The 19,774-nt window shown below is 37.6% G+C and overlaps 1 long non-coding RNA gene across 1 annotated transcript; it reads right to left on the bottom strand.

The window, feature by feature from the left end:
* Window positions 1-215: 215 nt before the first annotated feature.
* LOC110351633 (uncharacterized) lies at window positions 216-16,598 on the bottom strand. Its single transcript, XR_002399287.3, has 2 exons — window positions 16,484-16,598; window positions 216-1,372 (listed from the first exon to the last, which is right to left on the bottom strand). It is a non-coding gene; the product is annotated as an uncharacterized lncRNA (long non-coding RNA).
* Between the last annotated feature and the right edge of the window lie 3,176 nt (window positions 16,599-19,774).

Genomic DNA, 19,774 nt, shown 5'->3' with positions numbered 1-19,774 from the left:
TTAAAAGAACTATCAGATCCTTCTGCCTTGTATCAGAATACTGAAGCAGATGCTGAAATGTTAGTAATTGAACAGCTTTTTAAAGACAGAGGAAAAAAAAATCAGTGGAATGAGTTAATTAGATAATGAAGGGGATAGATTTAGTAATTAATTCAGGTTACATGAAGATTTTGAGAATACTATGCAGAAAACTCATTGAGAAAGGTCCATCAGGGGTTTGAATGTTCTCCCCCTCCTTCTCCTGGCATTTCTATCTCCTTAATGTGACATCGTTTCTGAAAAATGCTCCCAAAAATTTTGATAGAACTCAATATGTAGTCAACAGTGAATACAGAGATTTTTCTTGCTTCTGAACAAATGTTTAAGCCATTTGCTTTGGCAAGAAGGGTGAAAGATCTTGTATTAGATATGTGCAGAATAAACTTTTTGATAAGAATTCTGCTGTGGGGATCAGTAACAGAAAAGAGGACATACTCGTGTTGCAAATGAGAGAGATTTACAAACCCTGCATATACACATTACAGAAAATGATGTGGGTTTTAATCTCATGTGACATGGACGTTTTCCTGTTGATCTGCTGTCATATAGCATCCATTTTATCTTCCACAGAATGGCCTGGATTGCCTGTAATCTGGAGTCACACTTTTCTTTGATTGGATTTGGATTCTGAATGTTTGTCAACTGCCACTCTCATACAGGACAAATTTCCCAGGATGTAATAACACATGGTCTCTGGAGACACAGTCCAACTTAGCAGGTCCATAAATGCATATGGCAGCTACCACTGCATTAGTGGGGCAGGGCTGAATAGGTTGGAAGTTCACCCATTCAGAGGTTGCTAGAAATCACAAAGATACTCCGTGAGACAAGCTTACTATGTCAGCCCCAAACATTAGAGCTTAAATCCTCAAAATGTTTTAGACAGGATTTAGATGTTTTAGGGACTCCTTAGGCATCCGCGTAAGTATATGCTCTGTCTTTAAAAGGTCCTGAAATTTTCAGATGTCCATGCTTTCATTAGGTCAGTCCAAGAACATGCTAAAAACCGCGTTATTTCTGTCTGAGCAGCACTGAAGATGCAGGTAGGTACCTTATTCTGGGCTTTGATTAGGCTTCAGGTATTTGTGCTTATTTCAAATGTGATGCTTAGTATTGTCAAAACAGGCATGTTGGAGCGGAGTCTAGACAGAGAAAGCTACAAAAAATTAGAGCTGCTAGCTGCCTCTGCAGATCAGGGCAAGGACACTCAGTCAGAGCACCTGATGCTCCTTCAGTTCTTCTTCATGAGCTCAGTTCTTCATCTGTTCTTGTGCCTCTCAGAGATGTCCCCTCATTAGGAAATTATGAAATATTCTGCAGTACTCTGTCACACCTATTTAAAGGATATTTAAGCATTAATTGGGCTAAAAAAAGAATGATCACAGAATTGCCGAGGTTGGAAGGGACCTCTTTTGGAAGGGACCTCTTAAGATCATCTAGCCCAACCCCTGCTCAAGCAGGGTCGCCTAGAGCATATTACACAGGATCATATCTAGTCGGGTTTTGAATATCTCTGGAGAAGGAGACTCCACAACCTCTGTGGACAGCCTGTTGAAGTGCTCTGTCAGCTGAACTGTAAAGTAGTTCTTCCTCACATGGCGATGAAACCTCCTGTGGTTCTGTTTATACCCATTACCCCTTGTTCTATCACTGGCAAACACTGAGAAGAGTTTCTTTTACTTTACATTGTCCCCTCAGGTACTTGTAAAGGCTGATAAGATCCCCTCTCAATCTCCTCTTCCCTAGGCTAAACAGGAACAGCTTGCTTAGTCTTTCCTTATAGGACAGATGCTCCAATTCCTGAATCATCTTCTTGATACTATATACTACTACTGATCAGTAGCTGGAATATTCACGTAGGTGGGAACTGCAAATGTCTCTTCAACTCATGTGAGTGACTTAACCAGCAGAAAAGAGAGTTTAAAATTTTATTTTTATTTTGTAGAATTAAGCTATTCAAAGAAAAATGAACTAACTTTACTTTTGTAAAAGTAAATCAGTGAATCCATAAGTTCAGAAGGAAAACAATAATCTGACATGTTTAGACTCCTGAGTGGTATCTAAGTACCAACCCAAGCAAAAAGGACCAGGGGCAGTACTGCCATCAAATTATTTGGTGAAAAGAGCACTGGCTTCAGACACGTTTCTGGATTATCTGTCCTTTTACTAGCAGCGTGTATCACCTTGTAACACAGGTATTGATCTTGTATTCCCCAAAACAGCACAGATGAGTTTTAAAACACAGATCTGTTCAACTGGCAAGCCTAAGCAGCTCCCCAGTCAGTATGCTTACTTTGTATGTCTCATATGCAGTTGCCTACTTCATTCTACAAAAGTTATGTTACCTTTGTCATTACTTTCAGAGTTTAATTAATTAAGGTAGAGAATGTACTACACAAATGAGAGAGAAATGTTTCAAAACAGTAAGGTATAAAATATGTTTCATTACACAAGCCCTGCACAGAGGTACATTTTAAAAAGTTGAGCACTGACCCTGGATTCACTTATAGACACATACATGTGTCTATACATACATTTGACACATACATGTTCAGTCATGTAAAACCTGCTGATGTAATTTAAACAAGAATCAACATTGTATTAAATTGAATGTGAATGCCAGTATATTTGAACTAATTTTATACCATTGTATAAGTTGGAGTCATTTGCATTTGTCAGCTATCATAAAGTACTGTTGAAGGTTACCTCCATTTAAAGTATGTACCATACACTCAAATATTCTATTTGTACAGAAACAACTGGTTAAGAAACAAAGTATATCTTGCGTGATAAATCAGTTCTTCAAAATCACATTCTTTTGTATGAATCTCAAAGCAGGAGCTTTAAAATTCAGATCCCACATGGATGCCAAGAAACCAAAGAAAGCCATTCTTCATAGGATTTCACTGTGATAATGACCACAACAGTGGCAGCAAAACTATTACAGATGAGCTGCACTGAATGTGATATGAGTTAAATATCTAAAGTACAATTCATCAACAATGCATAAATAAATAGGAAAAGACAAAGAGAGGAGCAAAAAAATATATATACTTCATTCTAGCAATACATTTAGTAACTTTCCATAACCTATTTCATTTTTTCCAGTGATTTTTAGAGCCAAATATTCAAGACTTAGTTGAAACTGAAGATAATGTTAACACTTTGTCAAGCATTTGAATCACTTCCAGCATATTGTAGTATAATCCGCTGTCCACAAACATCCCCTTCATTATTGCCTAATTACATGCAAATTTCATAAAATGAATGAGTTTTAAGTACTTGTCAATCTGTCATCCTAGGAACCACTGAAACATTTTGACTGCTAGATAAATAATCAGCAATAATCACACTATGCAAATTTGATATTTTCTGTACAATTATCTGAAACCATAAATAACTGGACACAAAGACATTTGGCATTCTCTCAGAAAGACTTGACCTACAGGCTTTTTTATTCCCAACAAACATGCCAGCAGAATTTTTAAAATTCTGCCTAGCTAAACATGACCAGTAGAAAAAAAATAAATAAGCATTTAGTGTATTAATATTTTATTTCAACCTGGGCAAGGTTTCTTTTTCTGCTTTATTAAAAAAAAAAAAAGATTATCAGCATTTTTTTTTATTATTATTTCTACTTCCTACCACATTCTTGTTTCTTTTATTCTTTGCTTTTCATCTGTAATTATCAAGCTGTATTTTTTCTTCCCCCCTTCTTTTTTTTTTTTTTCTTTCCTCAAATAATCAGGGAATGAGGTGGGAGAGGTTGTTGCTTTTTAATATTCCTCCTCCCCCCATACACATTGTAGATCTTCTATAGTGTTTCCTACCATGATTCATTCTGACATTTCTAATGCACTGCAGGCACTTCAGCAGAACCAATACCAGGAGGCTAATTATCAGGATTACAGACAAGCTCAGAAATATATAAACAGTCTATGCAGGTGAATTTGTGGATTTCACAACTACCTTTATTTTCTGTTTGCTCTGTAGGGTTGCATATGTGTGTCTGTGCACATACATGTGTGCATACATCTTTCTGTGAGTATTTTGTGAGTGTGTTTTGCATCCTTAACTGTTGGCTCAGAATCTGATGTTTTTCTATAAACAGTAATAAAGCTCTTGAAAACATAAACAAGTAGGAATGTGTTTTTTTTATTTTTTATTTTTTCCAACTTCATGCTTACTCAAAGACAGATATTTCCCTAACATTAACCAATGAAATAGCACAAAGGATAGATAGTATTTAAAAAGGTAGACAGATAGATAAATAGCATGAAATCTATTTCAAAAGCTTATTTCTTTTTTGTTAATTTATATATGAATACATATTAATTATAGCTGCACCATAATGGTTTCATTTTGTGTAAGTATTCTTGGGCCTGATCCAACTGCCATTGAAGTGTCAGGAATCTTCATCTTGATATTAAGAGAGTTATTATACAGGACTTAATGTCAGTTATCTTTCTGTACTTGAGACTTTCCACAGCTAAAACAATTCTTTATATGGAATAATTTGGTTGATGAATTTCACCAGTTTTCAGATATTGAACTGTCCTTGGATAACTAGCACAGGAACAAAACAAAACAAATTCAAATTCTAAGTTTAAATGCCATATACCTGTCAAAACTGATCTTGAAATTATATAATTAAAAAACTAAACGGTAACAGGAATATGTGACTTTCCCTTTCCTTCCTTTCTTTTCCTTTCCCATGAAACTCACACTGTTTTTGATCACTGAATGTTCATGCTACACTACATACCAGCAGACCCATTGCTTTATAAGAAAAACTATGAAAAATTAAAGTCATCAGTACATTCAATGAATCACATGTTTCTACTGAAATATGAGAATGATTTTAAATAAAGAGAAAATTATTGGGATTGCAGGTTTTTTTTTTTTTATTTGACCATTTGTGATGTGGGAAAAAAAAAGTTATGAAATTCATCAGAAAAAATATACTTTTTGAACTATTTACTTTCCTACAGAGAACACTGTTAAAGTGTTAACAGGTCAATGGCTTTTTTTCCAATATCTGTCCATATCTTTAAACAGTGTCTTTTCATGTATTTGTTCCTCACAAGTGAGAAATTAAGAGGAAAAGTATCTGAATATAACAGAATCAGAATCCTTTCCCCCCGCCCCCCCCCCCCAGTCTGATTAGCTATAAAGAAATGAACAGATAATGACAATCTTTATTTATACTCCACACCAAGCTCTGGCAAATACGTGATGGCTATGTAAGGTAAAGTCTGATGCACTTTCAATATACTTACAGGTTCAAAATCATCTCACTGAAGCCCTTTTTCTTATCAGGAATCTTAATGGAATTACTTTCTATCATCTTAGCTACTCAGTATTCAAACATTTGAATTCAACAGAGGCATGTTGAAATGTGCATTTGCAAATTGTTTCAAGACTTGCAAGAAGCAGCAACAAGCCCAGCCAATAAATGTGTACCTGCTGGATAAGAAAAAATGAAATGTGTGTCAGGCCGTCCTTTCCCCAAACCTGACAACATAAGTAGGAACCACAATAATATTTGCATGGTGATTACTTAAAGACTGTACAAGCCAGAGTGTTCTGTACAGCAACATTTAAATTGTGATTGTTCTGGAATCTCAAATGGCAAAAAATATTAGGATGCTGGATCCAAAATATTTTTGTGAGTAAAGTCTCTTGTGCTTTGCATGCATTCCATTTCCTCATTTCTGTGTAAGAATCTACTTTACATATTCTGAATGTTTAAAACAAAGATGATTATTTCAAAAGTAGGTTATAGAGTGCTGAAGTTATTGTCATTTGCTGAGTAGAAGGATGGCATTACCTGAAAAAACAGGGGAAAATATACACAGGTAAGGACAAGTGAGCCAAAAAAGACATACAAGTTATTTTTCATAATACAAAAATTCCAGGAAAGGACTTTCTTCTTTAAACGCTTTCACTGAGAGTTTTATTCTTTTTGATGAAGACAGAGGTTTATTTTGGGTGTAGAGAAATGTTATGAAATGCTATTCAATGTCAAGTAAGTGCCAATTCTTATCTGGAGCAATGACTCCCATTGATGATGTAACAAAACCAATACATTAAAAATGTACCTGCTTTAATTTGCTGTCATGTAATCAATCAAAAGTTATGTGCAAAATTGATGAGAAGTTATTTATATAGCAGTATAGAACTTAAGCTATGCCAAAGTTACACACACACTTCACAGGAGTGATGTGGAAAAAAAAAAAAATAAAAATCCTTGACACTTACAGTAGTGATTGTAAATGGTAACTTACAATATTGTATTCAGGAATATGGTCTGGATGGAAAATAGGAACCTATGTCAGTAACCAATATAAACTTATTTTACTATTTTTTTAAATTGTCTTGAAAGTTATACTATATATATAGTATATGTATATACACACTATATTATATAGTATACATATATATAGTGTATATATAGTATAACATACACATATATAGGTTGTTTCTATATACCCCCATTATGTCCTTGCACTAATTCTCTCCAAAGTGTGTATCCTGTTCTAAAAGATAAAGATGTTGAGATCACACAAGATCAGATTTTAAGGTGGCTCCCATGTAATGACTGCACTGGCTCACAGAATTTTTGCATCTCTCCAGACTTCTCTCTCTCTCAATGTAGTCCTTAGTGCAACAATTAACCTCTGCACACATCTCTTGTTTAGCATATGAATTCCCCCATTGCTTTGGGGGAAAATGCTTGCACACAGGTAAGCAGATGTTTAAAAAGCTCTTTTGAATCACAGTCTACTGGCAAAATGCTTCAAGAAAAATTTTGAATTGAAAAAGAAGCACATACAAGTCTTCTAAGAAAATCAGCATATACATGGAACAAGTATAATATATATATGTCAGTTCCCAGTAGAATAAAGAGGCTTCTGCTCATACTAGAGTATTATGATTTTTTCTCTTCATCCTTAAATATGCACTGTTTTCTCCAGCCAGATGAAAAGACTGAACAGAAATATAGCTGAGAAAACATCTAAAAATGACATCCATTTAGCTATGACAGATTTGGCAAATAAGGGATGGAGAAGAAATCTCATGTGGTCTACCTTATCTAAGCCCAGAAAGACAAGTTCATCTCTAATTTGTCACAGATAGCAAAAGTGCGAAAAGACTTATAAATGAGCAATCAAAGAATCTTCAATAAATATTCCATAATCAAAAACAAACAAACAAAATCAAGTAACTTTCTTATGATTCACGAGTAAGTGTAAAGTCAGGTCAGGGTTAATTTCCAAGTATTGTTTATGATCTTGCTCTGGTTTTAGTAATGTATTCAAACTATAGCTTTAACTTTGCTAAAGCTAGTATTTTGAGGGTTTTAAAATTACAGTAGTAAACAAAAAATATTACTGAAGTGTTGCTCAATGCAATACAAGAGGAAGGAAAAGCAAGGAAGTTAAAGACTGGAAATTTTGCGTAGTACCATAGTACCCATAGTGCCCTAGCAAAGGCATTATCTAAATACTTCTGCCCAGCTTCAGGACTTGGAAGTTACAGAAACAACAGTAACTTGGATTGATATACTTACTTTTGTGAGATCTCAGGTTCATTGCTTGAACTCAGTGAAGTGAGGTTATAGAAAGGTTATAGAAGGCTAAAGAATTGTGATACACAGTAAAAAGTCCCCACGTAGAAAGCAAAGGAGAGAAGTGAAGGAGTGCATTCATTTCTGTTCTGGATTCATGATAATAAGCAAATGTATAGGTAGTATACACCATAGTCCACACCTGGAGTATTGTGGCCAGTTCGGGGCTCTCCAATACAAGAGAGACATAGAACTACTAGAGCAAGTCCAGAGGAGGGCTACCAAGATGATTAGAAGACCAGAGCACCTGTTGTACAAAAACATGCTGAGAGAACTGGGCCTGATTAGCCTGGAAAAAAGACTAGAGGGACAACTCATCAACGTGTATAAATACCTGAGGGGAGTGCATCAAGAGGATAGAACCAGTCTCTTTTCAGTTATGCCCAGTGACAGAATGAGAGGCAATGGGCACAAACTGAAGCACAGGAAGTTCCAGCTGAATATGAGAGGACACTTTATTGTGAGGGTGACAGAGCACTGGCACAGGCTGTCCAGAGAGGCTGTGGAGTCTCCTTTCTGGAGACATTCAAACCCCACCTGGATGCCATGCTGTGCAACGTGCTCCAGGTGATCCTGCTTGAGCAGGTGGGTTTATCTTCAGAGGTCCTTTCCAACCTTGGCCATTCCATGGTTCTATTTTATTATAGCAATAAGTATAGAACTTATGGTTCAAGTACTGAAATCTTGCACACTTTTTTTTTGTCATATCTGATTTCTGATTTCTTCTCTAAGGTCTAGGTCTTCTAGCTCAAGGTCTTCTCTAAGGTCTTTCACTATCTTCACTAGCTTTTTCTGTGATCATTAGGCATGGTGTCTATCCTAAACAACAACAACCAAGCTACTGAGTAGGATCAGCGTTGTATTTTATTTGCTTTTAAATGAATTTGAGATAAGAAATAAATACATGCATTCTTTCAGAGCTTGAAATATGCTGATATTTAGTATCAAAATAAAACATCCTAGGAGAAGTTAATGTAATCAGAAAGGATGAAACAGGTCATCCAATAACTTAGTGGGGTTTTACAATAATCATTATTCCTGTTTCAGTTGTATGTTGGTTACAGACTGAATACCCAATGTTTTTGTGTACTGGACTTTGTCTGTTTGTTAGTGTGTTTGATTTCTACTGAATAACAATAGGAAGAAGAATGACAAGTCCAGAGGAGGGCCACAAAGATGATCAGGTGTCTGGAGAACCTCTCCTATGAAGACAGGCTAAGAAAGTTGAGGTTGTTCAGCCTGGAGACAAGAAGACTGGGGAGAACTTACAGCAGCCTTCCAGTTCCTAAAGGGGGCCTACAGGAAAGCTGAAGATGGACTCTTTGTCATGGAGTGCAGGGATAGGATAATGAGAAACAGCTTTAAACTAAAATGGAATATTTAGGTTAGGTATTTGGAAGAAATTCTTTTCTATGAGGATGGTGAGGTACTGGGGGAGGTTGCCCAGAATAGTTGTGGATACCTCATCCCTGGAAGTGTTTAAGGCCAGGTTGGATTGGTCTTCGAGCAACCTGGTCTAGTGGGAGGTGTCCCTACCCATGGCAGGGGGGTTGAAATTAGAAGGTCTTTAGGGTTCCTCCCAACCCAAACCACTCTATTATTCTATGAATATAAAGATGTCTGAAGAACCAACCTAATAAATAGACAGAACACAAACTGTTATTTCACATCTGCTGTAACCTCATTTGTATGACCTGTATGTTGAAATGAATTTGAAATAAAGGCAAAAATCCTTCCTATTTTTTTTTTCCTTAGTGAAGCTGTGTGTTCTGTTAAGGAAATATCTTGCCAGAAATCTTTTTACAACAACAAAACATAACTATACTTGCTTGAAGTCAAGCATTTAAACATTCATATTTCTAGAACTAAGTCATTTCAGTAAGAGATTTGGGACAGTTGGACTCTTTCAGCATGGTGCAGTCAAGATTTGCTGCTATTCAGACACTGCTTCTTCACAGACTCCCTTGTAGATCCTTCACTACAACAAAAAACAACAACAAAAAACAGCTGCTAACAATGAAAGTAAAGTCCATAGCTTTCCTGTTGTTTATTCTGGCATGCATTGGTGTGCATCATTGCAGAAAATCCTGTTTGTTTGGAAGGAAATTTGATGGTGAAATCCCAGCCTGAGCTGCAGTCTTGTACTGCAGTACACTTAGTTCTATGGATGGTGCAAGCATAGTCCCTCAGCTGCTAAGAACTGTGAGGGAATAAGGGCTGCTAAGCACAAGCACAGTCTTCAGAAAACTATACCACAAGTATGCACAAGTCTGACCCTTTTCTCTCCCTCCATTCTTTTTCCTCTCAGTTGAATTTCAAGCATCTGCCTGAACGCTTGGAAGTACTAGACTTTCTTAGCAAACATATTGTAAATAATCTGGTCACCAAATCATTATAGCTGAAAGTGGAAAAATATTGCAGGGTGAGGTAAGACATCTGCCTTTGAAGAGTTTTTTCATCCCAAATGGTGTATGTTAAAGCAAGTCAATGGCATAGTCATACCAGCTTAAAATAAAGTTCTGTGGGAAATTCAAGACAATTTTATTTATAGACATTCTTATATGCTTTACCTATAACAGCCATATGAACTATATACTTGGGTTCCTTGTTATGGTTATGAGTGCTACTAGATATGTATATTCTCCTGATCTATGTAGCCTTATCATGTCCTAGCTTACAGTTTTACTGTTTTATGAAAGGAAAATTAATTCATTTTACACAAGTAACCTGTACCTCAGATTAATTGTTCCCCTAGTTTATTAGAGTGCATTTGATAAGAAGTTCTTAACCTGTAACCACAGAGATTTGTCCCAAAATGAGAGACAGAAACCAAAAGTAAAGAGCAGAATAAATTCTTATGGCTGTGTGGGGAATACTGGTAGGCCATACAGACAAGAAGCAGGATGTACAGAAATGCAAGCTAGCTTTTTCCTAGAACTCTCTATATGTTGCTACAGCTTACAATGTTTTCAAATTCATTTGTTTATGTAACCCTTAGGCTACAGGTATGTTAGACACTTCCCAAAGAACTACGAACTATCCATTGCCAGAGAATATTTTCATGGCATATTCTTTTATTATATCTAGTGGTCCACTGAAGTACAAACAATAATGATAAAAATATAGCTAATGTTAAAACACAGTAAAACACTATTTTAATGATGCTGTCCATGTTACCCAGTTTCTAAGACCACTCCTTTTTGCCAGTAGTTAGCCATCAGAAGGGAGTTGTATTCAAAGAATAATTCTGCCCATCAGCTTTCCTGAGGGTAAATGTCTTGACAGGAATTACTATGTACATGTATTTATCATCTGGGATACAAGTAGTCCCATTAAGATATTACAGTATTAGACTATTTGGGAAACTTTCCCCTATCACTTTAAGTTTTTGAATTAACATGTTTCTTAAAAGTATTTTATCTGATTAGCTATTTCATCTTAGCTAAGCTAAATTTACATCATATGAAGTAAACCATGTCTCAGGTTTTGTCACCTTTATTAGTCTTATGCACCTGTGCCTGTTTCTCTTATGCCTTCCCTGACTGTGCAACGTATCAAGAAACAAGATGAAAGGTACTATGTGCTACTGCTAAAAGCTCAAGTGATAAAGATTTACCCACTCTAGCACAGTGACCTCCTACCTTGAGCTATTGATTTCAGGGCAAATAACTGGACTTCAAAAACTTCTCATACGAATTTGCACTTTTTTTTTTTTAAAGGGCAGAGACAGTGGAAGAGAAATTATATCTGGGGAAAGAATAACTGTTTTGTTTACACTGGTATGTATTTTTCCCAGTGAAACTGGCAAGTAGTTAAACATCACTACGGCCATTGATAGTTATTGAGCACTTCGTTCAATGCATTAGGTGACTGCTATACTCAGAGCTTTGAGATCTTGATGGATACCTCTTCTTGCTCACATTTAAATTTTGAATACACTTTTCATTCAATTTTTGGTTAATCACCTCATGATTCCCCTTGTGATTTCCATCTACTAGCTCTGCTCCTGACAGATTGGTTAGACTTGTTTTATTACAAATGTTGAGGAATATGTTAAGGTATATGGCAGAAATTTTTGCTAAACCAGTGCTGCAGTAATGAAGTGGTAGCTAGTTACAATTTAGTACTCCTCCATGTAGAGACAAAATATCAGAATGTGTTAAATTTTATCCATCTCTAAGCACTGGGGATCATAAAAATGCACATACAGTGGCTTTCTATGATGGGGTTACAGGATTGCGTAAAGAGGAAGAGCAATAGCCATCATCTAGATGGGCTTTCACACTATCCCCCATGATATTCTTGTCTCTATATTTGTAGAGACATGGATTTAATGGATGGACCACTCCATAGGGAATTGACTAGAGGGTCACTAAGAGTTACAGCCAACATCTCCATGTCCAGATGGAGCACAGAATGGGTTGGAACCTAAATCTACCCTGTTTTAGTTCACAGAATCGTCTAGGTTAGAAGAGACCTCCAAGATCACTGAGTCCAACCTCTGACCTAACACTAACCAGTCCTCCACTAAACCATATCACTGAGCTCTACATCTAAACGTCTTTTAAAGACACCCAGGGATGGAGGCTCAACCACTTCCCTGGGCAGCCCATTCCAATACCTAACAACCCTTTCAGTAAAGAAGTCTTTCCAACATAAACCTCCTCGGCACAACTTTAGCCCATTCTCCCTCATCCTGTCACCAGGCACATGGGAGAATAGATCAATCCCCACCTCGCTACAGCCTCCTTTAATGTACCTGTAGAGTGCGATAACGATAAGGTCACCCCTTTAAAACTAATACCACTTATCCTATTCCTACACTCCCTGACAAAGAGTCCCTCCCCAGCTTTCATGTCAGTTCTCTTTAGGTACTGGAAGGCTGATATAAAGTCTCCCCTAAGCATTCTCTTCTCCAGGTGGAACAACCTCAACCTTCTCAGCATGTCCTTGTAGGAGAGGTGCTCCAGGCCTCTGATCACCTTTGTGGCCCTTGTCTGGACTTGTAATAGTACTTCCTTTTCTTTCTTGTGCTGGGGACCCCAGAGCTGAACACAGCACATCCTGTGGGGTCTCATGAGAGCAGAGCAGTGGGGGAGAATCACCTCCCTTGACCTGCTGGTCACACTCCTTTTCATGCAGCCCAGGATACAGCTCGCTTTCTGGGCTGCAAGTTCACATTGTCAGTTCTTAAAAATTTACCCGTATGATTCTCTAAGACATATTGTGCAAAACTTTTTTTTCCCCCTCCAGAACAGGTTAGAAAAATGTGTGCAGCCCACCAATAAGTGAAAAATAAACTGAGTCTAAGTTAAAGTGTATGTTATTTATAGAACATCTCATTTTCTTTCAGTGCTTAAGTCATTGTTTAATCTCTCACTATAAACGATGCAACCCCTTTCTTTAACAAAGATAAGCTAGAGATTTTTCTACCATTGAAAACACTAGAGAAAAATCTGCCTTTAATATTACTCTTGCACATCAGCATCCACAATGTCCTGTTACTGAAGATATACACTAAACTCACCTCACATAGTTAATAATTAAACAAGACACTTTTACTTTTCAGTAGTGTGGAACATTGTCACACATTTCATAAGTTAATTAAAGCCCATAAGTACATCTTTCAAACAGCCTTCATTCAGAAGTGATCTAAACATTGTTCCTTGCTGCTAAACCTGTGGGATTTTTGTACTAGCATGGCAGATGATGTATATTATCAATCACACAAGGCTCTATTAATTTTATCACAACTCCAATGGCTGTTGACATTAAATGGCACAAGTTTGGCCATTGTGGTCCCCAAGGTAGTGCATCTTCACATCCTTTGAAATGCTAATTATATTTTTGACCTTAAAAAAAAAGCCATTTTTAATCCTCACCAAGTTCCCTTTCCCTACCTCCTGATATCAGAAACATTTTCACCGGGCCATTTCCCTGCCCACACTGCTTTACTGGTGGGATTTTTCTCTTATTCTTCTTTATATATTTCATATATATAAACATCCTTATAAGACTTCAATAGCTATTCTACAGGAAGGGTTGCTACACAGTAGTGCTGACATTAGCTTTCACTGAGATGAAGAGAAGAGACTACTTGATGATGAAGACATTTCAAGGACACCACTGGTATAGAGTAGCTTTCTCTCTGGGTCAGTCAGCATTTCAGATTGCTTAATTACTGCAAATTCACGCAGGTAGCTGTGATGAACACATGGAAAGCCATTAGGAGGTCTCATCTATTGTTCAACTTCAGAGAGAAAAAAAAAAGATTGCTATTGAAATAGTGAAAGAGTTCTGCTCAAGCTTTTCACAGGATATCACTACCTGTCCGTCATGGGAAACAGTCTAAAATAGTTTTTGTCATTCCTATATCAATATTAGGCACATCATTATTCAACAAAATGTCTGTGTCATATCTCTTTCAAGGTCATCTGAATTACAACAGCAGTCTTGTGTCTTTTTTTTTTTTTTTGCATAAAATAGAATATTTTTACTTCATTTATTTTGATTTATTTGCAGTTCTCCTTACTATCTCTTCTGAAATGTTAGTTCCTTCAATGTGGCTTTGCATTTAACTAGAAATTAAAGCACTTTTATAATTAAAAAAAGAAACATGCAGAATGCAGTACATTCTTTACTATTTAAGATGACAGGTGTTTATTGCACCCAAACATAGCTTCATGCTCATAAAAAGAAAGTGTGAATATATGAGATCTTTTCTGCCAAATTTTCACTCTGCTTCTTATACTAGAATTCAATTGCAGTTAGGAATCTAAGGGCAGAATTCAGTCATTTCATATAAGAGCAGTAGGTGATCAGCCTAGAGTGTGGGGGAGTGGAACGGAAAGGAGTAGTAACAAAACAGAAAAATACATACATGCTGAAGATCAGAAGTTTTGATTCATAGACTAGCTTTATAAAAAACTTAATACCTGTATCCAGTTAGCAAGTCCCACTCAGTTTCCCTGACAGAGGCAGTCTAACCTCCAGTTAGAGCAAAGGATCTTAGACCAACCCTGGGCTTCCAAGCTCGCATGAGATACAGTACGACAAGGACAATTTCACTTCTTTTCCTGAAGAGTCGGGAAATTACACAGTGAAAATTGAGTTTTTAAAAGATGCTCTGTTTCCAACAACAAATAATCATATTTGAGATATTTCCTACCCTATGTTTTTTGGGTGGTTAGGTTATATGACCATGGTCTTTTGGGCTTATGTACGTGGATTCACAATTGAAAGTCATGCAACTGGTTGAGTAGCATGAAAATATTCCTGAAGGAGTCCACAGTAACTATAGCAATCATCATAAAACTTAATCTCTGGCCACAATGTTAATCAGGGCATCATTAGAAATGGACACACTTTCATTAAAAATCATCTTTTACTAAAAACTGCTGCATCAGATTTCTGATGATCATATTACTTCCATTATAAGCAGTGTGCTGATGCACTGAGCCTGAAATTATGATCTCTGAGTAGGGAACACACCATACATATATACACACACCCCACATATAGATATTTTATCCAAAGACATATCCCACCATTTAAATATGTATTAACATTGATTTTAAGGATTTAATAGAAAGCTGTATTTGACAAAACTTAAAGGGTTCAATTTTGGAGCATATATCAAGGTTCTCCCTATAGAGAGAGGAAGAGAAAAAAAAGTTCAGCCAGTATTTTCCAGTATTTCAGCACATAGATAGTAGAAACACATTCATACAACAAGTAAAGCATTCGGATGAGGTTCAAGAGACTTGATTTCCAGTCCTATGGGGGTATTGCTCTGCTGAGATACATTTGAGCTCAGTGTTTAATTGTCTTCACTTTCCTCATCTGAGTGAAATACCATGAATGTATTATACAAAGTGATCAGATCTCTTGGAAGGTGAAAAAACCTAGTAGGGACAGTAATTACTATTCCATACATGCATCCTTATGAACTGTAGCATATTTGGCTCTTAAACTCTTACTTAAAAGGATCTGTTTCACAAACATGCAAACATTATTAAAAAAATTCAATGATAATTGCATAGCAAGAGTTAAAAGGTACACTTTTTTCTTCCAGGAAATTAGGTTGTGTTTCTTTTAAGCATGCAGGAACCTGAGGATGTCAATAGCTTAACAAGGTTCCTCCTATATTCTATTTATGAAGAATTATTGAGACAAGATATGACAACATCATTATGAGCCAATTGACAAGCCTGATAGTGCACACTAAACTTATGTTATCTGTGTAACTGACCACATTAATTTGCATTTCAACACTTCTTAAAATTCATTATTTTTAAGTAATATTCTGTACGATTTCACTTGAAATGAAAATATTAATTCAACATATTCTACAGATGCATTAAATTTTTCACAGTTCTGTTTGTAAGGTATAATTTTGCTAGTGGAACACTAAATAATATTGGTTTATTTATTTCCTTTTCCAAGAATTCCAACACTGATTAGTCCATACTAAGAACTAATTGCTTGCCAAATTTCATTAATTTGATTTTAAACCAACAGCTGAATTATACAAAGGAAAACAACCAGTCAGAACAGATAAACTTCTGATATCCATACTCTCATATAATTTTAAAGAAGCATCAAAACAACAAAAACAATTTATTTTTCCTTAAAATTGTCAACTTCTAGCCCCAAGCACATTTTTTATTACTAGTGCACAATACTATAAAAATAGAGCTTTATAAATGAAAACATTGACAGACCCTTAGCAATAGTGGCACTACAGGGAATAGCTATAAACAACATTTTTTATTCCTCAAGCATACCTTACCCTTGAAAGTTTACACTAATTACCTGTAGTTTTGTTAATGTTTTAAGCTGCCCTTCATCTCTCCCATCCAGACACACCACTCAGCTTCCTCAACAGATATATTCAACAGCTTCTGTTCACACCTGACATCAATTTCCTTTGATGTTCACAGCCTAAATGAGAATGCTACAGCAAGCTGTATTTGTGAAGTATACAGGATGCCTTTAAAATGATGGCAGGTATTTTCCTCATTAAAGCAGCCATAACAGATAGTTAGATATGATGCTGTCCCTCACCTTCCTGCTAATTAATGACTATGATTGCAACCCAAATAAGATCAGGCAATTAAATGTGATAACATTTCAGAAGCGAAGAAAATGTACAACAATCTTGGAATAGCTTCCTGTAGATAAATAAAGTTGATCTTAGCAAAATTAACATATAAATGTACTATTCTATCAAAAAATTGCACAAATGAAAGTGTAATAATTTTACTTTTAATTGAAACATGCGCTACTGTGAGGAATGAAAGTATAAGCAAGTCCTATACCTGTTTTATTATTTATATTAAGAATAGAGTAGTTCAAATTATTCAAAGCAAGGAAGATTTGTGAAATGATGCTTTTCCTACTAAAATATAATAGGGGAAGATTTCTGCATCAACACTGGGAACCTCCCTCTGAGCTCTGTATTGTAGCTTGCTGTCCCCTAGCAGTACTAACCACCTGAACGGTTTCTGTTTCAGTGTCTGTCACAGCCATGGCCAGACATTCTGATTTTATGAGTATACTATAATATTTAGCAGAGACATAGTTAATGTTTAACTGTGTTGCCATCATGAGGCTTCAGAAATAATGCTTATGATATTGATGAGGAAAATTGCGGTTCTTGGAGCTACTTATTCCCAACAGACTGAGACAGACAACACAGCATCAATCCATATTTCCTCCACTCCAGAGTATTTCTGTACCCACATGGGGGCTAGTGATTAATTGATTTATTTTGAAAGCTCAGGTGTTTGAGTCCTTCTAGTGGTAGATTTACAATACAGTTATAATTTTGGTACCTATCTGCTGGTTTTAGTAAATTAAGGAGCCCTAACAACAACAGGCAGATGGAAAGGATGTATAGTCAGATTTTTATTTTTATTATTTTTATTTTTATTATTTATTTATTTATTTATTTTTAACTTTATGAATGCCAAGTGCTGGGTGAAATGCGGGCATTTCTCTGTTTTCCTCTTTTTAACCTCTCTGGAGACCCAGGCATCAGATAATATATAAAATAGTAAGAAAATCTCCAGTGGAGAGAATAAGTTTTAGAGGTATACAGTGGTAAACAAGATATGCTCTTTAAGGATCTTGGGGCAAGCAATGAAATTGCCACAAACTGATTTTGTTCTTCTCTGGCTTTTGGGTTTTGAGAAATGGGAATCAACAATATCCATCATCTCCTCTTGAAAAGGTTCTTCCTACTGCTAAACTTGATCTCCAGCAATGAAAATTTCAGGTGCAGTGATTGCCATCTGCATGATCTGACTGGCCCATACCATAGCTACTGTTCCTGATCAGTTGCAGGATTGTCCTAAATACAACCATGACAATTAAGCCAGTGGATGGAGCTGGGATTGTTCAGTTCTGGAAAAGAGGAGGCTCAGGGGCGACCTTATCACACCCTACAGGTACCTTAAAGGAGGCTGTAGTGAGTGGGGATTTCTCCCACGTGCCTGGCAACAGGACGAAGGGGAATGGGATAAAGTTGGGCCAGGGAAGGTTTGGGTTGGATATTAGGAAGAACTTCTTTACTGAAAGGGTTGTTAGGGTTGTTGCTCTGTCAGTGAAATATGTCTCTGAGAAGAGCAAACTGTAACAGATGAGTCCAAGCAAAATACATACATACATATATATATATATACAGAAAATACATTCATATATGTATATTCAGCAAAATTACTTGCTCACTGGAATACCAATGAGCAGTAGTTGATACTGTAGCATCATAAGGAAAGGTGATGCACCAGGATGCCCCGAACAAGACCAACAAATATATCTGTCCATATCTTCAGACTTTTGACAAGTACTTGCCAAAGCTTAGCAGAGAGATATGCAAGCCAGAAAATAATTTTCATAGAATCACTGAATACCCTGAGGTGGAGGGGACCCACAAGAATCCAGCTCCACAAGAAGTCCAACTCCTGGCTCACACAGGACCACCCAAAAATTGACCATATGTCTGAGAGAATTGTCCAAACACTTTTTGAAATCCATCAGGCTTCCTACCGTGACCACTGCCCTGGGGAGCCTGTGCCAGTGCCTGGCCACCCTCTGGGTACAGAACACTTCCCTGTTGAGGTTCCGCTCGAGTGGGCAGCCGAGCACCACCACAGTCGCTCTCTCACTCCCCCTCCTCAAAGAGGAATGGGGAGAAAATATGATGAAAAGGGCTCAAAGGTTGAGATAAGGACGAGATCACGCAGTAATTATTGTAACAGGCAAAACAGATTCTGCATAGGGAGATAGTATGATTTATTGCTTATTACTGACACGCTAGAGAAATGAGAAACAAAGGAAAGAAACCAAAGGCACCTTCTCACCCATCCACCCTCTTCCACCTCCTCCCCCTGAGCGGTGCAGGGGAATGGGGAATGGGGGTTATGATCAGTCTACAGCACTTCTTCTCTGCCGCTCCTTCTCGGTCACTCTCGTCCCCTGTGCTGTGGGGTCCTTCCCATGGGATGCAGTCCTTGATGAACTGATCCAGTGTGGGCTTCCCACAGGCAGCAGCTCTTCCAGAACTGCTCCAGATATGGGTCCGTACCATGGGGTCCAACCCTCAGGAGAAAGCTGCTCCAACCTGGCTCCCCCACGGGCAGCAGCTCCTGCCAGGTCACCTGCTCCTGCGTGGGCTCCTCTCCACGGGCTGCAGGTCTGGCCTGGAATCTGCTCTGGCAGGGGTCTTCCACAGGTGGCAGCCTCCGTCGGTGCAGGGCCACCTGCTCCACCGTGGTCTCCTCCACGGGCTGCAGCGTGGAACCCTGCTCCACCGTGGTACTCCATGGGCTGCAGGGGGACATCCTGCTTCACCATGGTCCTCACCACAGGCCGCAGGGGACTTCTGCTCCGGCGCCTGGAGCACCTCTCCCCCTCCTTCTGCACTGACCTTGGCGCTTGCAAGGCTGTTCCTCACTCCTCTCACTCTCCCAGCTGCTGTGTGGCGCAGCGTTTTTTTCCCTGTCTTAAATATGCTCTCACAGAGGCGCAAAACAACATCACTTACTGGCTCGGCTCTGGTCAGGAGTGGGGCCCTTACCAAACATGGAGCAGCTTCTCGATCCT

This window comes from Anas platyrhynchos, chromosome 1, assembly GCF_047663525.1.
Source record: "Anas platyrhynchos isolate ZD024472 breed Pekin duck chromosome 1, IASCAAS_PekinDuck_T2T, whole genome shotgun sequence".
Lineage (NCBI taxonomy): Eukaryota > Metazoa > Chordata > Aves > Anseriformes > Anatidae > Anas > Anas platyrhynchos.
This window is presented reverse-complemented; position numbering and strand designations above follow the sequence as displayed.